This window comes from Acomys russatus, chromosome 15, assembly GCF_903995435.1.
Source record: "Acomys russatus chromosome 15, mAcoRus1.1, whole genome shotgun sequence".
Lineage (NCBI taxonomy): Eukaryota > Metazoa > Chordata > Mammalia > Rodentia > Muridae > Acomys > Acomys russatus.
This window is the reverse complement of record NC_067151.1, coordinates 63,107,835-63,126,009: the sequence shown is the minus strand read 5'-3', so window position 1 is coordinate 63,126,009 and position 18,175 is coordinate 63,107,835. Positions and strand designations below refer to the sequence as shown.

General features: G+C 46.3%; 1 protein-coding gene across 3 annotated transcripts in view; it reads right to left on the bottom strand.

The window, feature by feature from the left end:
* Gatad2b (GATA zinc finger domain containing 2B) overlaps nucleotides 1-4,566 on the bottom strand; it is a 72,028-nt gene extending 67,462 nt beyond the window's left edge. For all 3 annotated transcript variants that reach the window (XM_051157591.1, XM_051157592.1, XM_051157593.1), the window contains exon 1: nucleotides 4,423-4,566. The gene's annotated coding sequence lies outside the window, so the exon portion shown is untranslated. The remainder of the gene's footprint in view (nucleotides 1-4,422) is intronic.
* Nucleotides 4,567-18,175: the final 13,609 nt, after the last annotated feature.

The window sequence follows — 18,175 nt, the reverse complement described above, 5'->3', positions numbered from 1 at the left end:
GAAGCATTATATGAATCCACTAAAGACAAAGTAAAAGATACAACATGAGGAGGGACACATTTTAAATCTAGACCTATCTGCAGCAGCTCTTGTCACTATTACACTCAGAGAAAGAACCCTGCTTCACCAACTGAAGTTAGCAAGAGTCTTTAAGAGGTATATAGAAAAACCTTCAGACCGTTGAATATAAACAAGAATAGATACTTTCTACCCCAAAGTCATGCTTGTTCATTAAAAAAAAAAAAAAAAAAAATCCTTTTCCCATGCTTAGGCAAAAATCAATTGATATGCTATCATGAGACATCATGTTGGTGGGATTTTCCACAAGCAGTAAAATAATTGGGCAGGGGGGCTGGAGAGATGGCTCAACAGTTAAGAGAATTGTCTACTCTTTTAGAGGTCCTGAGTTCAATTCCCAGCAACCACATGGTGGCTCACAACCATCTACACCCTCTAATGCCCTCTTCCAGCCTGCAGGTGTACATGCAGATAGAGTGCTGTATATATAATAAATAAATAAATAAATAAATACCTTTTAAAAGTAATAATAATTGGGCAGTTTTACGCTAGAATTAGAGTTGGAACCAATCTTTTCCTTTTTCTCCTTTCCTTCCAATGTGCCTCAGAAGATGTGTGGGATTGACACTGGCATCTAAGGACACTGAGTCCTACAAAGGTCTGGGAAATAAAGTCCCTTGAATCCACTTGATGGCTCAATTTTATGATTTCCCTAGCTGTTGTTTTCATCAACCAAATCTGTTTTGGCTTTTCTCAATAAGCCAAGCAACATGAGCTTCCTAAACTAAGTGCAGAATGGCTGCTTGTAAGCATGTCTCCTAATAGGGTGGCTAACACAGAATAACACTCCAGAGCCTAGAAACCAGTACAGCATAGCTGCTGCTTCCCTATACTGCTTGAGGAGTGAGAAGGGAAAAAACCAGTTAAACTGAGGTGAGAGGGCTGCTTGGGAAACAACATATACAGCTCACTGCTTAAAACAAGGAGAGCCAAGAGTGGTGGCGCACATCTTTAATCCCAGCACTCAGGAGGCAGAGGCAGATGGATCTGAGTTCTAGGCCAGCATGGTCTGCAGTCAGTTCAAGGACAGCCAAAGCTACATAGAGAAACTCTGGAAAAATCAGAAGAGGAGGAGGAAGAAGAGGAGCAGGAGGAGCAGCAGCAGCAGAAAATGAAACAAAAAAGACAAGGGAATCCTGAGACAGTAGGATATGATTAAATACCTTTCTGGGCACATCTCTTCAATCTTGCTTCTGTGCTTTTTTTGTTGTTGTTGCCGCTGTTATTTATTTATTTATTTATTTATTTACTTATTTATTTATTTTTAAGACAGGGTTTCTCTTTGTAGCCCTGGCTGTTCTGGAACTCTGTAGACCAAGCTGGCCTCCAACCCAGAGATCCACCTGCCTCTGTGTTGCTTGTGCTGGGATTAAAGGCGTGCAGAAGGGGGGAGCTCAAAGTCTCTAACTTGATATGAAGCAGAGGATGAACTTCAATTTCTGTTCCCCTGCTCAGGATGAAAGGCCTGTACCAGTTTTTGTTTGTGTATTTGTTTGGGGTTTTAGTGTTTTGAGAAAGGATCTTAATTCACTACCTCTAACTATCTTAAACCCACTATGTAGTCCATGCTGCCTCCAATTCAGAATCCTCTCTTAATTTCCCAAGTGTTGGGATTACAGTCATGAACCCAGGGAACACAGACTTTAGAAAGTTCTTTTTTTTTTTTTTTTTTTTTTTTTTTTTTTTTTTTTTTTTTGGTTTTTTCGAGACAGGGTTTCTCTGTGTAGCCTTGGCCATCCTGGACTCACTTTGTAGACCAGGCTGGCCTCGAACTCACAGCGATCCGCCTGCCTCTGCCTCCCGAGTGCTGGGATTAAAGGCGTGCGCCACCACGCCCGGCTAGAAAGTTCTTTAGAGCCGTGAGGGTCAGAAAAAATTCCTCACACATTTCTCTCCCTGTGCCCCTATGCTAAACACAGTTTAAGTTACTGCCAGGACTGATATTTAAAAGGATGATCAGGAAACCAGGTTAACTTTGTTTCTAGACAAGTATTTAATGTAGCTTCTATTGGACCCTGTTGAGAGTATATGTAAACAGGAAGTTAACAGACATGACCCAGTCAGGGGAAGGAAGCAAACCAGTGCCATAAAGATGGATGCTGCTGTCAAGCACAAACAACTCTCGACTCATTAAAAATGTCCTCAACTAATGGACAGACAGCACAAACGTCTACAACTCTCATCTCTTTTCCGTACAGGTCATTCAACCTACAGGTCGCCTTCCGACTCCTGTTGTACTTAGCTACCTCTTCCCATGATAACTTCCACTGCTCCCAGACTGAAAAGCCCACCATCAGTCACACAGGACCAGTACTCACCATGGACTCTTTATAAACCTGCTTTCTTAAAAAGCCCAGGGAAAGTCTGTGCCTGATCCAGCCCAGCACCTGTGGTGGACTAACAATTACGTTTCCAACAGATATATCTTCCTGCCCTCAAATGAGCTTAACCTCCTCACACCACTGTCTTTATCATCACCAGAAGTTCCCTTCTTACAGATCAAACACGCACGCACAAGCAAATGTTGCTACTCTAAACAGTACCTCTGTTCCCTGCCCTCAGGGTGTCAGATACCCTGGAACTAGCCATGTGGGTGCTGGGAATTGAGGCTGAGTCCTCTGGAAGAGCAGTCAGTGCTCTTAACCCCTAAGCCATCTCTCCAGGCCCGAACTATGACAATTCTTATCAAGACTTCTCCTGCACCAAAAATCCAAATCAAACTGGCTATCAGACTTCAAGGAAGACTTTAAGTCCATGTATCAAAGAAAAAGCAGTAAAGAAATCACTCTCAAACAGGATAACCAACAACATACAGACAGTATGCAGATGCCAAGGAAGCATCAGCTGTGTGTTGTAGGAGGACACCATGGGTGGAGCACAGCTGAGGGAGGAGACGACTGCTTTTCACTTTGTATCATATTCACCGTTGTCTATTCAAATTATAAATTTCTGGAAAAGAAAATACCCCCCCAAACTACAAAAGCACCAGCTCTTCTCAACTCACATGGGTAAAACCTACTTTTCCACCAGCTTCAAACATGATTTCAAATCTTTTAGGGCATACTGCCATGAAAAACACTGTCTTTCTTTGCTAAAATAGATTCAATTCATATTATTCCCACCTCTAAAACACACACACACACACACACACACACACACACACACACACCCACACACACCCTTCAAGTAATCATTTCCCAGAGTAGACCCCTGGTTCTCAGGAAGCTACCTTACTCTCTAGAACAGAGCAGGGAAGCGCTGCTAACTTCAGCATCCACAGGCTACCGGCCAGTGATGCCTCCCCCTCCATCTCAGGGCCAGTCCTTATGAAGGAACATCTCTGTCTGGAGGGAAACTGAGTGCTGCAGATGACTCAAAGGGCGCACCGTGCCTTCATAAATAAAGCGGGGAGGCTGTCCCGGGCCGGCGCCTAACACCTAAATCTCCGCATTCACAGGAGTAACTAGCTCCTTCAGGTATCTGAGCCCAAAAGGAGGCAAAAAAAAAAAAAAAAAAAAAAAAAGTACTCTTAAGTTCTGGTTTGGAGGGGAAGGGTAAGTTCTAGTTCCATTAAGCCTCAGGAACTGAACTGGGAAACAGATCCGGTGTGTCCCAAAGCCCAGCTGAGAAAATGGGTGGTTTAGTTACTATACAAGGTAAGTAACCCACACAAGTCAAGACAATTCCCTTTTCTTACGAAGGGCAAGGGAACGGTGGACGACGAAATAAAGGGGTAAGGTTCTGCACTCCTGATCCTTTTCCCACAAATAAAGATAATTATTCAGTGCTTCCTCCACCCTTAAGGATCCCCCCGCTTTCGTCCCATCCGCGGTAAAACACAAGACTCAGTGCAGGGAGCGGCCCCCGCACCCCGAGGGCACTACTGGGGGCGGAGAGTTAAAAAAACAGAGGGGAGGACGCTCCGGAGGAAAAGAGGGGAGCATGGCGGGCATGAGGTACTGAGTGAAAGGGGGGATGGCGAGGGAAACGGGGAGCGAGGGAGGGGAGAAAGAGTAAAAAAGACAAGACACGAAGGGACACACCAGGCAGCCGGGTCGCGCGAGGCCTAAGTGAAAGACCCGGGCGCGCGCGCGCGCGGAGTGAGTGGGGGGGAGGGGAAGAGGTGAAGGGGAGCGCGAGGCGGGGGCGCGCGGGCCGGGCTGGGGGAGGGGACGCCAGGCGGGGGCGCGCGGGCGGGCGTCGGCTCGCGGGCGCTTCCCCTCCCCCCGCCCTCCACCTTTCCCTTCCCCCACCGCCGCCTCCTCGCAGCCTCGCTCCCTCCGTCGCTCCTCACCGCCCCCGGGCGGGCTGGCGGCCAGGCTGGCCTAGGCCAGAGCTCCTCACCTGGCAGCGGCGGCGGAGCTCCCGACTGTGTCGCCTCCTCAGGCGGCGGCGAAGGCGTCGAAAAAGGAGGCGGCGACGGCACCGTGGGATCCAGACCCCACCGGCGGGTCCAGGAGCGGGGGTGGGGGAGGGGGCGGGCCGGGTCGGGGAGGGCGGGCGGGCGGAGCAGACACTGCGGTACAGACAGGGGCAGCGGCGGCGGCGGCGGCTGCACCGGCGGCGGCGGCACCACACAAACAAGGACGCTGATTGGGCAGCTGCCAAGCGCCTCGACTCCGCCTTAACCACACGCCACGACGCCCATTGGAGGACCTTAGCCGGCTACCCGCCCTCCTGTTCTTGCTCCAACCAATAGAAAGCGGGATACCGAGACTTCACCCCACCCTTGAGGAGTGGGTGGCTGGAGAAGCAATGATTGGCGTCAAGCGGGCCCAGTCATAGATGGAGAAGGGGGATGGTCTAGCGGGGGCGCGTTAATGGGTACCTCGGCCAGTCCCAGACACATCCGGGTCTTCGATAGCTCATTAAGTGTCGGGGGTCAAAAAATCGCTTCAGGCTGCAACTTTACCTTGGAGACGTTTTGGTCCCCAGGCAGCCGCCGTACCACCTAGCCTCTCAAAACCGGGATTCTCCTTTTGGCAAGCTCTCATTCTTTCACGTCTAAAGATGGAGCCCGCGGACGGCGGTGGGCTGTGCGTTTGGGTGGGTGGTGTTTCATCGCGACGGCATCCATGAATTTAAGGACAGAATTAGCGTCAGGGGCTTGGGCCCCGTTGTCTCGCTGGGGTGTGGCCTGCCTCGTTCTGCCAAAGGCCATGGGCTCTTAGTGTTAATTTACTTCTCTCTGGTCGGTCCTTTCTTGACTGTACCATAGGAGCCGAAAGGAAGAAAAAGAAAAAAAAGAAAAAAACAATTAGCTAGATCTACTGATAAATTACGCTGGATCTGGTCTTTTTCTGTTCACAGTGAGGGAACAGCTTTCCACCCCTCCCGATTGCACTAGCCAACTCAAGGCCTAGCTTCCCTCGCTAGTCTGGCCACCTCCTCCTGCTTCCTCAAAGCAGTTAGGCCCGCCTACAGTCAACATTTCTAGAACACTTACCCTAAGTATTCTTCCTGAGGACCTTAGAGCTGAGATCCAATTATCACAAAAATAAGCACGTTGAAGGAATAATAACTTTTGGGCAACAAGGAACTGCGGAGCATTGTGCTGAGAACTTTAGATTAATTCTTATTCTCTGTGAAATGGTACTGGGCATCCTTTCTTACAGATGAGGAAAAGGAGGTATAGATCCAAAGACAAAGTAACACCTACGGCAAAGTTGAAATTTAAACCCAGCCGGGCGGCGGCGATAATAGATTATGCACTCCTGTAATCCCAGCACTCGGAAGGCAGAGGCAGGCAGATCTCTGTGAGTTCCAGGACAGCCTGCCCTACAAAGCGAGGCCAGGACAGCCAGGACTACCAGAGAAACCCTGTCTTGAAAAACAAAAACAAACAAACAAAAACAGATACAGGGTCAGACAGCTAGCAACCGAGCAATGGTTAAAAGTAAAAAAAAAATAGCTAGTTACAGAGACAGGAGAACACGTTTTGACCTGGTGGTACACAAATGTAACCCTAGCACTGGGAGGCTAGGGTTCCAGGTTAGCCTAGGCCAGATAGAAAGATTTTAAAATGTTTTAAATGAGGGCTGAAGATCCAGATTCTGTTCCCAGAACTCATATGGTGGCTCACAATCCTCTGTAACTCCAGTTCGAGGGAATCCATAGCTCTCTGACAGCCCTCTGACCTCCCTGAGCACCAGGCGCGCGCGCACGCGCGCACACACACACACACACACACACACACACAGTATATATGCATACATGCAAACAAATTTTTTTTTACATGGACTGGAGAATATAGCTAAATGGTAGAGTAATGGTTAACTTGTTCAAAACGAAGTACTGAAAAAATATATAAATAAAAAGTTAAGTTAAAAATTCTGATGATGAGGCCAGGTGTGGTGGCACACACCTTTAATCCCAGCACTCGGGAGGCAGAGGCAGGTAGATGATGTGAGTTTGAGACCAGCCTGGTCTACAAACCAAGTCCAGGACAGACAGCCAAGGCTACACAAAGAAACCCTGTCTCAGAAAAAAAAAAGAAAAACGTATGATGGTAGCCAGGTGTGGTAGCATACATACCACAAAAGTGAGTGTAGGGAGGGCCAGGGTGACAGAGAAAAAGCTTGTCTCAAAAACAAAACAAAAATTATGATGGTGGCCAGATGGTGGTGGCACACACCTTTAATCCCAGCACTCGGGGAGGCAGAGGCAGGCAGATCTCTGTCAGTTTGACACCACGCCCAGCTAATTGTTAAACTTTCAATGAACCCAGAGTTTAAAGAGTAAAGCTGAGGCACAAGCCCTAGGAATTCTCTGTCTCCTCCTCCCCAGCTCTAGGATGACAGACGCACGCATGCCCAACTTTTTAGGTGAACACTGGAGATCAGAGTCTATGGCCTCATACTTGGCACAGCCAACACCCAATGAGCCACCTCTATGTTTATTCATTGACTTATACATGCGGGCCCATGGGCTGTCCCGCACATAGGGAGGCCAAGGGAAAACTGACAGGAGCCAGCCCTCTTTCCACTATATGGATCCCAGGAATGGAACTCAGGTTGCCTGGCATCAAGGTAAGTGCCCTGACCCTCTCAGCCATCTTTCTGTAAACCAGGTTTCACTCTGTAGTCCACCGTGGCCTTGAACCTGTGGCAATCCCCCTGCCTAGGTCTCCCAAGTGTTGAGATTATAATACTGAGTCATCACACCTGAACCAAATTATTTTTTCATTTTCTTTTTTCTTTTTTTTTTTTTTTTTTAAGACAAAGTTTCTCTGTGTAACAGCCCAGGCTGTATTGAACTATTCACTTGGTAGACCATGCTGGGCTCAAACTCACAGAGATCCTACCTGCCTCTGCCTGGGATTAAAGGCATGTTCTCCCACACCTGGACCTAATTTTTTTGTTTGTTTGTTTTTTGTTTTTTTTGTTTTTCGAGACAGGGTCTCTCTTGTGTAGCCTTGGCTGTCCTGGACCCGCTTTGTAGACCAGGCTGGCCTCGAACTCACAGCGATCCGCCTGCCTCTGCCTCCCGAGTGCTGGGATTAAAGGCGTGCGCCACCATGCCTGGCTTCCTAATTCTTACTATAAGGTTAAACAGAAAACCTGCTCGCATTCTAGTATTGTGTCCAGATACATAGATATAACACGACCTAAAGTTGAAGTCCTTAGGTTTAGATTTTGGCTCTGTATCTTACCAGTTCCATGATTATTGTATGTGTGCAAACCACTGTTTTATTCTTTATGCCCTTGCTTGCAAGATGCACACTGAGAATGCTGAATATTATTGTTGGGATTATTGTTGGGATTATAAAATAACACACTGTAACGGTTCTGGCCTATGCCAGGAACAAGAATGGCGCTTGTAGATGGTCATGGTAGCTCATGACCATCTGTGATCCAGGGGTCTGATGCCCACTTCAGGCCTCCTCAGGCACCCGGCACACAAGTGGTACACAGACACACATGCAGGCAAACCACTTTTTTTTTTTTTAAGATTTATTTATTATTATGTATACAGCACTGTCTGCATGTACACCTGCAGGCCAGCAGAGGGCATCAGATCACGTTATAGATGGTTATGGGCCACCATGGGGTTGCTGGGAATTGAACTCAGGACCTCTGGAAGAGCAATCAGTGCTCCTAACCTCTGAGCTGTCTCACCAGGCCCTCTCTGAGCTATCTCTCCAGCACCAGCAAAATATTTTTACACATAAAATAAGATAAAAATATATTTGGTACATATAGTAGATAGAAGTTTTCCTAATGTTCCATCAATTTCACAATTTTATCTCCAAATTTAGCTTGCTTATGTTTTAACTCCGCCATGTTCAGCTTTTGCTTGCTCTCTTGCATCCCTGAACATCTGTGATAGAACATGCAGTGTATATAGTACGGATCTTCTGTTTGCTGTTAAAGTAGTGCTAGCCCACACTCACCTGGGCATGGAGTCTGTCCGTCTGTGTGGCAGGGGTATGGCAGTTAACGAGGCAATTGCTCTATACAGAGTAAATGATTAACTACAGCTCTGTCCATCGTCAGTGCAGTGTATTCTCTGCTGTCTGAAGGGCTGTTTACAGTGAAAAATCTGGAATTGTGAGTTCTTTAAAAAAAACACAGAAATAGCCAGCCACCACCAGTTAGCACAGGCCTGTAATCCCAGCACTCGGGAGGCAGAGGCAGGTGGATCTCTGTGAGTTCCAGGCCAGCCTGGTCTACAAAGTGGGTCCAGGACAGCCAAGGCTACATAGAGAAAGCCTGTCTCAGAAAGAAAATAAAAGCTAAACAAAACAAAGCAACCACAGAGGGGCTGGAGAGATATCTCAGGAGTTAAGAGAGTTAAGTGTTCTTCCAGAGGACCCAGGTTCAATTCCCAGCATTGATGCTCACAACTGTCTTTAACTCCAAGATCTGACACCTTCATACAAATATTACACGCAGGCAAAACACTAATGCACAAAAAACAAAAATAAGAATACCATTTTTAAAAACAGAGAAATATAAGAATGAGCTGCTTTTATTTTTAAATCCCAGGTGTAGGGCTGTGGGGCTGCTCCATGCTGTCCGCAGCAGCTGCCCGTGAGTTGTCCTGTGCTCTACCAGAAGTATGGTTTTGCCAGCTGTGGATAATTTCTGCCATGGTGTGACGTGTGGAATTCTGGGAACTTTTCCGAGGGTCTATAAATGCTAGGGCCTGAGCGGCAGTGTCGGCGGCTGTTCCCTGTGGTGGTGGTGTTTCGGTTTGTTGCTAATCATGCTCAAAGAAGAATCAGAAGGAAATTAAACTGAAGGAGATCTCTCTCCCTCCCCCTCCCCCTCCCTCTCCTCACCCCCTTCCCCGTCTATCCTTCTCTCTCTCCCATCTAGTGATAGGGGTGAAACTGGGCCATAAAGGGTGGAAAAAGGGGGCTGGAGAGATGGCTCAGAGGTTAAGAGCACTGTCTGCTCTTCCAGAGGTCCTGAGTTCAATTCCCAGCAACCACATGGTGGCTCACAACCATCTATAATGTGATCTGATGCCCTCTTCTGGCCTGCAGGGGTACAAGCAGGCAGAGCAATGTATACATAATAAATAAATAAATATTTAAAAAAAAAAAAAAAAAAAAGGGTGGAAAAAGGAAGACCCCACAAAGTAGCAAAGACTGGTTACAAGCAAAGAAGAAACAAGAAGAAAAAATTAAGATTCAAGGATCTCTTTCTCTCTTTCTCACAATATCTTTCTTTCTCTCCAATCTAGTGTTAGGGCAGGGGGGAAAAAGGATGGGAAAAAGAGGAACCCACAAACTAGCAAAGACCAGCTACAAGCAAAGAAAAAGCAAGAAGAAATTAGATTCCATGATATCTCTCCGTCCCTCCCCCCTCTCTCTTCCCACTCCCTCCCTCCCTCTGTCCCTCCCCCTCTCCCCCTCCCCCCTCTCTCCACCCCCCTTCTTCCCTCACTCTCCCCCTCCCCCTCCCCCTCACTCCCTTACCCTCCCTCCCCCTCTCTCCCCCTCTCCCCTCTCAACTCCCTCCCCTTCCTCTCTCCCTCTCATCCCCCATCCTTCTTTTTTTTTTTTTTTTTTTTGGTTTTTCGAGACAGGGTTTCTCTGTGTAGCCTTGGCCATCCTGGACTCACTTTATAGACCAGGCTGGCCTCGAACTCACAGCGATCCACCTGCCTCTGCCTCCCGAGTGCTGGGATTAAAGGCGTGCGCCACCACGCCCGGCTCCCCATCCTTCTTTATCTAGTATTATTGGGTGAAACCAGAGGGTTGGATAAAGGGTGGGAAAAAAGAACCCAAAAAGTAGCAAAGACCAGCCTGGCCTGGTGGTGCACACCTTTAATTCCAGCACTTGGGAGGCAGAGTCAAGCGGATTGCTGTGAGTTTGAGGCCAGCCTGGTCTACATAGTGAGTCCAGGACAGTCAAGGCTACACAGAGAAACCCTGTCTCTAAGGAAAAATAAAAAAGGTAGCAAAGACCAGTTACAAGTTGCACCTCAATGTGGGGCTCAAAAGTTTAGGATAAAAATGGAAATTTTGATTTCAAATGCTGTAGAAGAAACAGCAGGAGGTGAAGGAATGGCTTTGTTGTTGTTATTGTTGAGACAGGGTTTCTCTGTGTAGCCTTGGCTGGGCTGGACTCACTTTGTAGACCAGGTTGGCCTCAAACTCACAGCAATCCGCCTGCCTCTGCCTCCTGAGTGCCGGGATTAAAGGCGTGCGCCACCACACCTGGCTGGATTTTTTTTTAAAGATTTATTTAATTGGGGGGCTGGAGAGATGGCTCAGAGGTTAAGAGCACTGTCTGCTCTTGCAGAGGTCCTGAGTTCAATTCCCAGCACCACATGGTGGCTCACAACCATCTATAATGTGATCGGATGCATACTGTATACCTAATAAATAAAATTAAAAAAAAAAGATTTATGTAATTATTATGTATATGGTATTCTGCCTGTATGTACACATGTGCACCAGAAGAGGGCACCAGATTTCATTATAGATGGTTGTGAGCCACTATGTGGTTGCTGAGACTTGAACTCGTGACCTTTGGATGAGCAGACAGTGCTCTTAACTGCTAAGCAATCTCTCCAGCCCAGGAATGGATGTTTTTCTCAAGAGTTCAGCAAAAAGTTTATTGCAGCTGCTACTGCTGGGATATCCCCTGCTTTGCTCCCAGGGGGATTTTCTGATTATATATATTTGAAAGGGGGCTGGAGAGATGGCTCAGTGGTTAAAAGCACTGTCTGGTCTTCCAGAGGACCTTGGTTCAATTCCCAACACCAACATGGTGGCTCACCACTGTTTGTAGCTCCAAGAGCTGACACCCTCACACAGACATACATGCAGGCTAAACACCAATCCACATAAAATTAAAATTAAAAAAGTTTTTTTTTATAAAAAAAGTTTGAAAGAAGCCAGGCACAGTGCTGCACCTCTGTAATCCCAGCACTTGAGAGGCAGAGGCAGGTGGATCTCTGTGAGTTCTAAGCTAGCCTGGTCTACAAAAATGAGTCTAGGACAGCCAAGGCTACTCAGAGGAACCCTGTCTTGAAAAACCAAAAAATTAAAATAAATAAGTAAAATGGCATTGGGGGCCTAACTTGAGTCCTCACAGCAAAAGGTACGAGCTGTTTCAGCTAAGGGGTGACATGTAGACCAAAAAAACATGTTCAGTATTGGGGGTCTCGTGCATGTTACTGCAGTCAGCATTGCTCTAGACAGGGCCACCGGCAAACATCTTAATCTATCCCCCAGAATTCAATGTTATAAAATACCTTTAGGCCTTTATGTCCATAGTGCTTTGCCCTCAGGGACAGTAGGGATGATCTTGGGAAAGAGTGGATTGACTTCAGAGGATTCATTGTGCATGCAGGAATTGTAGATGGTTTCAAAGGAGAAATTAAAATTATGGCCTATGTGAAAAGAGAGATACAATTTAATGCAAACGACGGGGTTGCTCGGCTGCTGCCACTTCCCTACATCAAAGGCAAAGCTATCCCAGTAGAAAGAGCAGGAAAGAGAAAAAAAAAAAAAAAAAAAAAAGAGCAGGGAAGCTCTCCTGAACCCTTAGCCACTGACTCCAAAAGCATTTATTTCACTGAAAGCATTCATTTATAATTTCCCACTATACACAGCACCATTAGTGGCTTAAAACAGAAGGGGGGAAGCCGGGCGTGGTGACGCACGCCTTTAATCTCAGCACTGGGGAGGTAGAGGCAGGTGGATCGCTGTGAGTTTGAGGCCAGCCGGGTCTGCAAAGTTAGTCCAGGACAGTCAAGGATACACAGAGAAACCCTGTCTCAGAAAAAAAAAAAAGAAAGAAAGAAAAACCAACAAAATAAAACAAATAGAAGGGGGAAATGCAGTGAGAATTCTGGAATTTTGATTTCTTTCTAAAAAATGCAGAAATACTATAAGAATGTGTTTTCGGGCTGGAGAGATGGCTCAGAGGTTAAGAGCACTGTCTGCTCTTCCAGAGGTCCTGAGTTCAATTCCCAGCAACTGCATAGTGGCTCAGAACCATCTATAGTGTGATCTGATGCCCTCTTCTGGTGTGCCGGTGTACATGCAGGCACAGCATTATTAACATAATAAATCCTTTTTAAAAAAAGAGAGAAATGTGTTTTCATTTTAGTCCCAGGTGTAGGGATGTGGCCCTGCTTCAGACTGTCCACAGCAGCTATGATTTGCCTTGAGCAAATCTGTAAGAGTTGCCCCGGTCATGATGTCTCTTCACAGCAATAAAACCCTAAGACAGTATATAAATGCAAGGACCGCAAGAGGCAAGGTTGGTAGTTAGTGGTTGTTTGGGGTGGGGGTGGGGCAGCAGGGGGGGGTTGTTCTCAAAAAAGAAACAAAACCAAATTAAATTCAGCTGGCGCTATGGCAGTGATCCATCCATTTAATCCCAGCACTCGAGGAGGCAGAGGCAGGTGTGGATCTCTACAAGCTTGAAGCCAGCCTGATCTACAAAGCGAGTACAGGACAGCCAAGGCCACTCAAGAGAAACTCTGTCTTGAAAAACCAAAAAGTGGCTGGGCGTGGTAATGCACGCCTTTAATCCTAGCACTTGGAGGGCAGAGCACTTGCTGTGAGTTCGAGGCTAGCCTGGTCTACAAAGCGAGTCCAGGACGGCCAAGGCTACACAGAGAGACCTTGTCTGGAAAAACCAAAAAGAAAAAGAAAAAAATTAATTCAAAGATAACTTGCTCTCCTTTCTCTCCTGTCTTATGATAGGGGATGAAATAGGGGTGGGTGGAGGGGGTATAAAGAGTGGGAAAAAGAAGAACCCGCAAAGCAGCAAAGATCAGCTAGCTACAAGCAAAGAAGAAACAAGAAAAAGTAAAATCAAGGGCCAGTGTGGTAGTGCACGCCTGTTATCCCAGCACTTGGGAGTCAGAGCCAGGTGGGTCGCTGTGAGTTTGAGGCCAGCCTGGTCTACACAGCGAGTCCAGGACAGCCAGGGCTACACAGAGAAACCTTGTCTGGGGGGGGGGGGGTAAGAAATTAGATTCAAGGATCTCTTTCTCAGGAGCTGCCGAAATGGCTCAGAGGTTAGGAGTGCTAGTTCTTCTTCTGAAAGTCCTGAGTTCAGTTCCCAGCGCCCACGTGGTGGCTCACAGCCATCTATAATGAGGTCTGGCGCCATCTTCTGGCGCGCTGGCTCATATGGAGTAGAGAATACTGCATAAATAATAATTTTTTTTAAATGATCTTTTTCTATCTAGTGATAGGGGATAAAGGGGTGGGGTGGTAAAAAGAAGAACCCACAAAGTAGCAAGGACCAGCAACAACCATCCTTTTTATTTTGTTTTTTTGAGACAGGGTTTCTCTGTGTAGTGTTGGTTGGCCCGGACATACTATGTAGACCAGGCTGGCCTCGAACTCACAGAGATCTGCCTGCCTCTGCTTCCTGAGTGCTGGGGTTAAAGCCGTGATCCACCTCGACTGACCTACAGCCATCCTTTGAAGGCTTTGAGAAAACATGGCTGGGTAGTGGTGGTGCAGGTCTTTTTTTTTTTTTTTAAACATTTATTTATTTATTATGTATATAATTTTTTGCCTGCATGTACACCTGCAGGCCAGAAGAGGGCACTAGATCTCATTATACGTGGTTGTGAGCCACCATGTGGTTTCAGGGAATTGACCTCAGGACCTTCTGAAAAGCAATCAGTGCTCTTCACCTCTGAGCCATCTCTCCAGCCCAGTGCAGTCCTTTTGAATCCCAGCATTCGGGAGGCAGAAGCAAACAGATCTCTGAATTGGAGGCCAGTTTGGTCTACAGAGTGAGTTCCAGGACAGCCAGGTCTACACAGAGAAACCATATCTGAAAAAACATAAAAGAAAAAAAAAGCATGTAAAACACAGTAGAAGATAATACTATCCTGAAAGGGGACATAGCACTAAGAACATGCCTTCTTTCTTTTCCTTTTTTTTTTTTTTTTTTTAGACAGGGTTTCTCTGTGTAGCCTTGGCATCCTGGAACTCTCTTTGTAGACCAGGCTGGCCTCGAACTAGCAGAGATCTGCCTGCCTCCCGAGTGCTGGGATTACAGGCGCGTACCACCAATGCCCGGCCTGAGAATGCCTTCTAACAAAATAAAAATCGGAGCCGGGCGTGGTGGCGCACGCCTTTAATCCCAGCACCCGGGAGGCAGAGGCAGGTGGATCGCTGTGAGTTCGAGGCCAGCCTGGTCTACAAAGTGAGTCCAGGATGGCCAAGGCTACACAGAGAAACCCTGTCTCAAAAAAACAAAAAAAATAAAAAAAAATAAAAAATAAATAAAAATCGGGCCATGGACTTTCTATTTCTTTATTTTTATTTGCATCGATGTTTTGCCTGCATGTATGTCTGTATGAAGGTGTCAGATCTCTGGAACTGGCGTTATAGACAGTTGTGAGCTGCTATGCGGTTGCTGGGAATTGAACCTGGGTCCTCTGGAAGAGTAGCCAGTGCTCATAACCACTAAGCCAACGCTCCAGCCCCAGCCTGTGGACTTTCTATTAGAGCAATCAAGCTTTGAGGAAGAAAAGTAAATGAGACCATGAATTTTGTCCATTACAACTTCTAGGATTTTTTTCTTTGTTTTTGTTTTTAGTCTTTTTATATATATCCTTGATTGGCCTTGAACTTGTCACTCTCCTGCTTCTGCTTCCCTAGAGCCCAGCTCTGTTTTCTCTATGAAACCAACTTTTTTTGAGATTGCAAGTATTGGGCTGAAGACACGGCTTAGAGGTTAAGAGGACTGACTGCTCTTCCAGAGGTCCTGAGTTCAATTCTCAGCAACCATAAGGGGGCTCACAACCATCTATAATAAGATCTGGTGCCCAGGCACACATGCAGGCAGAATATTTTATACATAATAAATAAATATAACTTTTAAAAAGAGAGGAAAAAAATTGAAAATATTTTTGGGGGGCCCAGCCTGGGGGGGGGCATATCTATAATCCCAGTGCTCAGGGAGGCAGAGGCAGGCAGAGCTCTGTGAGTTCAAGGCCAGCCTGGTCTATAGAGTGACTCCAGAGGGGCTGGAGAGATGGCTCAGAGGTTAAGAACACTTGGCTGCACTTCCAAAGGTCCTGAGTTCAATTCCCAGAATCACATGGTGGCTCACAACCATCTATGATGAGATGTGGTGCCCTCTTCTGGTGTTTAGGCACATGCAGGCAGAATGCTGCATAAATAATAAATACATAAATAAATACATCTTAAAAAAAAAAAAAAAAAAAAAAAGAAACCCAAAAAAAAAAAAAACAAAGGGAGTCCAGGACAGCCAAGGCTATACAAAGAAACCCTGTCTCAGGGGTAGGGGATGGCGAATGGGGGCGGGGGAGGGAGAGAGAGAGAATATTTTTCATGCAATATATTCTAATCATGGATTCCCCTCCCCGCAACTCCTCTAAGATTCTTTCTACCCACCCAAATTCACATCTCCTCCCTCATTAGAAAACAGGTATCTAAAAATAAATAAAAACAAACCAGAATAGGACAAAATCCAAACAGAAAAGGAAGAGCCAAAGGAAAAGTATAAGATACAGAGACACAGAAATACACACACTCCCACACACAGAAATCCCAGAAAAACGCAAAATTGGAAACCATAATGTATAAACAAAAGATATGTTTTTTAAAAAGACCAGACAAAGCATTACAAGCAAAACAAACAAACAAACAAACAAACAAACTCCAGTTCATTTTGTGCTGACTGGGCATGGTACCTGTCCTTAAGTGTGGATTGCAGACCTGGCAAGACTCTGTTGGAGACTAACTTGGCTTTTTGTTTTTTGCTTTTTTGTGACAGGGTTTCTCTGTGTGGTGTTGGCTATCCTGGACTAACTTTGTAGACCAGGCTGGCCTCAAACTCACAGAGATCCACCTGTCTCTGCCTCCCAAGTGCTGGGATTAAAGGCGTGTGCCACCATGCCAGGCTCTCTTTCTCTTTTTAAATTTATTTATTATGCATACAGTGTTTTTTCCTGCATGTTCACCTGCAGGACAGAAGAGGGCACCAGATCTGATTATGGATGCTTGTGAGCCACCATGTGGCTGCTGGGAATTGAACTCAGGACATTTGGAAGAGCAGGCAGCTGCTCTGAACCTCTGAGCCATGTCTCCAGCCCTTAAAAGTATTTTTTTAAATAAAGTTATCTGCACAAGTGGCTGTGTTTATATGAGCGCAGTTGCTCTCAAAGTCCCAAAGATGGTTATTGGCTCCTTTCAAGCTAGAATTACAGGAAGTTGTGAGCCATCCACTGTAGGTGCTAGAAATTGAACTCAGATTCATTAGAAGACAAATGAAAATTCTTTACTGAGCCATCTTCAGACCCTGAAATCAACCCCCGCCCCGCACTGAGACAGGGTTTCTCTGTGTAGCCTTGGCTGTCCTGGACTTGCTTTGTAGACCAGGCTGGCCTCGAACTCACAGAGATCCACCTGCCTCTGCCTTCCGAGTGCTGGGATTAAAGGTGTGTGCCATAAGTGACTAGCTACCAACTTTTTTTAAAATTAAAAAATGTTAACTAATATATATATATATATATATATATATTTAAAACATGTGTGGCAGTGGTGGCGCACGCCTTTAATCCCAGCACTTGGGAGACAGAGGCAGGCAGATTACTGCGAGTTCAAGGCCAGCCTGGTCTACATAGGGAGTTCCACGGCAACCAGGGCTACAAAGAGAAACCCTATCTCGAAAAGCAAGCAAACAAACAGACAAGACAAACGAGGGGAGGGAGGAGAGGCAAACACTGCTCACGCCCACTATTTGCACATGAGGACAAGCTGAGACACAGGAGACCTCCTGTGATTGGCAAGCAACGATGATTCACCTGAAAGCTGTTATCCTTCAGCCTGCATACTCCAAGGTCTGGGAAGAGAAGCCGAGTCAGCTAATCTGGGCATATCTTTGCCCTCAATACAACTCTCTAGGCCGCAGTTATCCCTGTAGTTAAGGAGTTCTGTAGTTCTCTTTGGAGGACTTGTAACTCCAACAGAGGCATGATCATCAAAAATCAAGGTCATAGCAAGTTCCAGGCCAGCCTAAGCCCCGGGGAGAGTAGTCCAGTAAGACTCTGTGTTCTGGGGCTGGAGAGATGGCTAAGTGGTTAAGAGCACTGACTGCTCTTCCAGAGTTCCTGAGTTCAAATCCCAGCAACCACATGGTGGCTCACAACCATCTATAATGTGATCTTATCATACTGTGTACATAACAAATAAATATTAAAAAAAAAAAAAAAAGACTCTGTGTTCTAGGCAAGGGGCTGAACTCTAAAACTGTCTTGCTATAGTCCAGTGCAGCTAAGCATACTATAAACAGAAACTTATTTTAAGAGGACACATGGAGACTGGGGATATAGTTCAGTGCTAGAGTATTTACAGAACATTCAGGAAGCCCCTGGGTCCAATCTCTGCTACGAGGGGGGAAAAGTGGGTGAACAGCTGGGATGACGTAGCTCAGGTTCAGAACAGGGTGCAAACATTCATCTAGTTTGTGTAAGGTCCTAGATTTGGACATCAGTAAAACACACGCACGCATGCACGCACACAGGTGCACATGATGTGATCTGATCAGAAATTGGATGCAGCCGGGCGTGGTGGTGGTACACACCTTTAATCCCAGCACTTGGGAGGCAGAGGCAGGTGGATCAATGTGAGTTC